The sequence below is a fragment of the Toxorhynchites rutilus genome, chromosome 1 (assembly GCF_029784135.1).
Source record: "Toxorhynchites rutilus septentrionalis strain SRP chromosome 1, ASM2978413v1, whole genome shotgun sequence".
Lineage (NCBI taxonomy): Eukaryota > Metazoa > Arthropoda > Insecta > Diptera > Culicidae > Toxorhynchites > Toxorhynchites rutilus.
This window is the reverse complement of record NC_073744.1, coordinates 10356186-10362185: the sequence shown is the minus strand read 5'-3', so window position 1 is coordinate 10362185 and position 6000 is coordinate 10356186.

The following is a 6000-nucleotide window of genomic DNA, read 5'->3' as shown; positions in this document are numbered from 1 at the left end:
GCACTGACGAAACTACACATGTAGTATCAATCATAGTAACCCATGAGCCAGCAGAAAAAAATTGACGGCTCTACCAGTCGAACTCTAACCGTAACGGCGAAAACAGTGACGCTACTCCTTTCAGAAGTGTGCGCGCTCAAACTGTACCCCGCTGCGTCGAAAACGGACATCGTGTGACACTTTGTGGACGCCGGATACGCCCGTTCCGACATCTACCACATCTTGGCACTACTGTACAACAATCAGAAGATCGAAAGAAAGCCGGGTTTCGGACGGCCGACGACCTTGAGCGACAAGAAGCTCCAAAGGATGCTGAAGAGGTAGATCGAAGGAAAAGTGGCTACATCGCTGCGTGCGCTTGTCCGGGAGGTCGGTGCAACCGGTCAAATAGTGAAAAAGTACCTGGCGAACATGGACATACATGTCAGGAAGCGTAAGGTTTGCCCAGAAATTCTCCATGGGGCGCAGCCGGAGAACGTCGGGCGGATTCGTCGAGTACCACATTGATATTCAACCGCTCCAAATCATCTAACGATCGCTTCGAGTAGTGGTCCGACGCCAGATCCGGCCAGAACATCGCGTCTTCGCCCTCATAAGGGCGAAGTATTTCTTGATGAATGACGCAACTTCCGGCAAGCACTTCGTACTATAAATTTCCCCGTTCATGGCCAGTCCGGACCTAAGGAAGAGCGGCTTTGACATTCCCCTCTCGCTGATTGTCAGCCACATCAGCACCTTCGTGAGGATAGTAAAATACGAAGTACCTTGCCATTCGTTGCCATCCAGGGTGAGATAGGTCTCGTCGTCCATCACCACCGCTACGTCATTGCCTGCAGCTCCGAGGCCAGTGGACGGGACTTACGCTTCCTGACATGTATGTCCATGTTCGCCAGGTACTTTTTCACTATTTGACCGGTTGCACCGACCTCCCGGACAAGCGCACGCAGCGATGTAGCCACTTTTCCTTCGATCTACCTCTTCAGCATCCTTTGGAGCTTCTTGTCGCTCAAGGTCGTCGGCCGTCCGAAACCGGGCTTTCTTTCGATCTTCTGATTGTTGTACAGTAGTGCCAAGATGTGGTAGATGTCGGAACGGGCGTATCCGGCGTCCACAAAGTGTCACACGATGTCCGTTTTCGACGCAGCGGGGTACAGTTTGAGCGCGCACACTTCTGAAAGGAGTAGCGTCACTGTTTTCGCCGTTACGGTTAGAGTTCGACTGGTAGAGCCGTCAATTTTTTTCTGCTGGCTCATGGGTTACTATGATTGATACTACATGTGTAGTTTCGTCAGTGCGTGTGAAGGTAAACCGATGAAAAATCGACGATTGTTGTCCATTTTTTTTTCAATGTGTCGAAGGTGGAACAGTTTGGGACTTTGGAAATATAGAGCTAATATTAGAAATACTTTTCTCTTTTGTGTCATGTTAGGCTAAGACTAAGATTGATTATTTATTTCTATCTTTAGCTTAAATACTAGCTTTAAACTCTTCACAGCTTACGATGCTAACACGCGGTCAGGCATGGCTTAAACTTAAAAACATCATGAGTGAAGAGAGAGAGAGAGTAAGCGTGGCTATGGATACAACTGGGTCATGTTTTAATTATTTTTCCGAAAGTAATACACGGACATTCCAACTGGGTGACTAACGTTATTTATTATTTTGGAACAGCGGTATTTAGTTGCACTTGACATGCATTGAAATTTATGATGTGTGGGAAAGGAAAGATGTGCTAAGGGATAATGTGTTATCTCGTTACAAATGCAAACGTCATTCCTCCTAACAGATTTCATTTGTTTTATTGCGATGAGTAAAACAAATGCCGGTCAGAAACGCTTGCGATATGATAGGTTGAAAAAAGCAGACGCCCGGCATGCTAGTGTCGGACGCTAACCACTCGGCCACGGGAGCATGGATCAATGGGTTCATTAAACGGCATCCAGAAATATCGAGACAGGGGCCTAGCGTATTGCCAGAGCATCGTGCGGCCGTTTTCGAGCCAGACATCAGGAGCTGTTTTCACGAAATTCGTGAATATTTCGAAGAAGAGGCGCTGTCCAATGTTTTTGTAATTTCCGGAACAGATAGTCAATTTGGACTAAACAGCGTTACATACAATATCTACAAAGGAACTGGTTTTAGCTGGTTCCAGCCAAAAAAATGTCCACGCAAATGTAGATAACCCCGATAGAGAATCTTACACCGCATTGTTTTGTGGAAACGCAGCCGTGCTGTTAGCGCCAACGATGATGCTATACCCGTACAGATCCAGTATTCCAAAAGAGATTTGGCAGAGATTACCCGAAAGCTGGGCCGCTGAAAGAACGGCCTGAACCGGGACATATTTTTCCTGTTTCTCAAAGATGTGTTTTATCCTTAGCTTGTCCAGCAGAAAATACCGTTTCCTATTATACTCTTTCTCCATGGACATAATTTTTCCGACCACTCAAAAACTTTCGGTATCAAGTTCTTATAGAATGGAGGATCGACAGTAATGGTGAAATACTCCCGAGGAAAGAAATTGCAGCTCTTTTGAAAGAAGCTGTGGATAGAATGGTGAACTTACAATCGACATTGATCAACGGTTTCCGTGCGATGTGGATTCGATACTCAGGTCTTAATGCGAAATCCAATGAAACGTTTGTATCACAAGCTGTTTTTCCATCAATGGAAATGAATAAAACAGCGGATGTTTTCTGTATTGGTGGCTTCGTCCATCGCCAAGCGGAACCTGAGAAAACAATTGGAAACGAGAAACGGCGGCGAACAAAGTGGACAATACAGAATTTGATGGAAGTAGTTAAACAAAAGACCCGGTAACTCGGATTCAGTCAATTGAAAGCTTAGTTATATATTTTATCACATCTATATAAATTAAACTTCAGGAAGGAAAATGAGATTATTTTTTCAATTTTCAAAAAAAATCCATCAATTTACAATCATTCTTGTTGGAGTGACGAACCAAACTCGAAAATCTCTCCAATGAAGCGATAACTATTTTTTTTTGTTTGAACAAATTTTGATCGCAACACCATTCACGGCGTATTATGTTTCCAGACGTGTAGAGCTTTCTGCTGGAAAGAAATCCGTGAAGCCGTGAAGAAAAAGTCATGAAATTTGTTATCTGAAGCCCATAAAAGAACGTTTTTCAACGGTGATATAGACAGTTCGAAATTAGGTTATGGCATGTCTGTCCTAGGCCAAATATTCATCATACACTCTTCGTACTTCGTACTTTTATCTTCGTATTTCGGCATGGCCCGAAATATTCGAAGATGAAAAATGAAAATCGACTCTCCTCTCAGTAGCTTCGTTTCGACTAGGACAACATGATTTTAATTGACTAGAACATTAATAGACGAGCGATGAGAGCGAGGATGACTGATTATTCCAACTGACGTGACTAATGAATACAAATCTGCCTTTTCATTCAACCTGACTTCAACCCACACTTCTACTCCCCCTGACATAAATCTTGTTACCCGCGTACACAATCTTACCCTTACGTCCATATAAACTCTGATGCAAAAAATTAGTTACACCATTAATGGACGGTTCATTGTCTTCCCACCGTGAACTCAAACCAACGAACGTAGACAGTTATCAGGTATGCTATGAAGATCCTCGCGTTGTTATTAGTAAATAACGTGCAGTTTGGGAGGAATTTTTAACAAAATTTTAGTTCACTTTGTCTCCGAGTTCAATTTTGTGAAAAAAAAACATACAGAAAAACGAGTTTATATCAACAAAGTTCACAAATTTGTCAGTATTTCTGAATACAACACTGCACGCTATTTTATATGTGTGTATTTTTCTGCTGACCGCATACTGTTGTGTTTATAAATTCATTTTAATGACTTTGACAAATGTTGTGTTTATAAATTCATTTCAATGACTTTGACAAATTCCAATATTTCTTTATAAAATAATTGGTTCCCAGATTTGAATAGTTCAGTAAGCGTAGCAAAATGAGTTTCATATGAGAATTTGGATCGTGATACAGCGTATATAACATGTTCTGATGTTTCTGGTACTAAGCAAATCTCACAATTTGGATCATCTGCTATTTTCATTTTTGCCAACCAAAATTTTGAGAAGTTATGTCCGGTTATGAGTCTGTTTAGGAGCCTGACTTCATATCCTTTGAATGTGCTTCCCGTGTACCACGGTTTTTCCGATAACACAGGTTGAATCGAGGAGAAAATTTTGCCTTTGTCTTTTGAATAAACCTGATACCAGTCTAAATTTCTTTTCTGCATCTGTTTTTTAAGCTGTAACATTGCGTCATTGAGATGTAAACGATTGCTGATTATGCTGGTTGTTGTTAGTCCTCCTTTTGCAAGCTGATCCGCGATCTCGTTTCCTCCTATATTGACGTGGCTGGAAATCCACTGTATCCGAATGTCCCATCTCCTACAGATGGTAATGATATCTGCAACATTCTTTTCCGCTAATCCAGATTCTTGTGCGTTTTGCAGTATAACACATGCTGCTCGTGAGTCAGTGTATATAACCATTGCACTTTGTTGTTGTTCCTCGATGATATTCGTGGCGATTCGAATCGCGTAAACTTCTGCAGAAGTTAAGCTGGTTTCATTTTCCAATCGATAACTGATTTTCTGTTTTGAGAACTCTGCATATATACCTACTCCGCACACCGTCCCGTCCTTTGAAGCGTCAGTAAATATCTTTCCACGATGCTTATCTCTTCCGTTCATCACAAAAAGTGCCAATTGTTTCAACCGCATAGGATTAGAGTTTTGCTTCGCTGAGTTTAAACCTTCTAGGCAATCGAAGATTTCGATTCCTTCAACTCTACACATCTTGATCAATGGATCAATATTGTCAAAAATCTTTTTGTTACTCCAAAAAAATTTTCCATGTACGTATATTTGGACCATTGCTCGCTGTCTTCTGATAAATGTACTTTTCGATGTTGCTTAGCTACTACATTACCTGTAGAAAGACTCCTTGCAACTTCTCGTGATGCAAAGCATTGTTGTCTAATGTCTAATGGACCATGTCCGCTTAGACCTGCCAATGCATTGAGTGGTGTCGTCCTAGTTGCGCCGGTCACCCGGCGTATGCATTGATTGTTCGTCACAGTTAACATTTTGCGATTTGTTGGTTTGGCGTTGTTGTAAATACCACAGCCGTATTCCATAACACTGCGGAAAACTGCCTTGTATACTTTAAGCATTACGTCTCGATGAGTACCATTCTTCACACTACTAAGTATCTTAACCATATTTAGGCGATCCTGAATTTTCCGTCGTGTGTCTTTGATATGAATTCCGAAACTCAGAAAGCGGTCTATAGTTACTCAGAGATTTTTATGATACGGTACTATAATGTTCCGTTTATTCTAATGTCTAAAGTCTTGTTGTTGTTCATTAACAGCACCGCTTTGGTTTTGTCTGGGTTGATTTCAAAATTTAGAGATGTTGCTGCTTCCAAAAACGTACCGATGAAATTTTTAGCGGCTTCATTCAACTTTTCTAGCGTTTTTGCTCTAACAAGTAGACCAAAATCATCTGCGTATTGCACGAGTGCTCTATCTTTCCGACTCATCTGGTGAAGTTCTAACGTATATACGTTGAAAAGTGTTGGGGACAAAACATCTCCCTGGGGCAAACCATTCGTGATTCTCCTGCAAATACTCCGATCGCGCAATTGGTGGCTGATTTTCCTCTTCGTAAGAAACGATTATATCCATGACTGTATATCCACAGACACGCCGAGTATAGACATTATATCCACTAATTTTTCTAAAGGGTGTGTCACATCAAATTGCATCACGGAAAAAACGCTGTAGAAATTTAATTTTTAGGAATTATATCTTCAGCTTTCGCTTATAATCAGATAAGAGTGTATAGATCACGTTGGCCATGCTTCACTGTCAATTTTTCGTAAATTTGGAAAAATGTCGTCGAACGAAAAAGAGCGTCGTGAATTAATCCTGTGCACTCATTTCGAGAATCCGGAGTTGTCACATCGGGA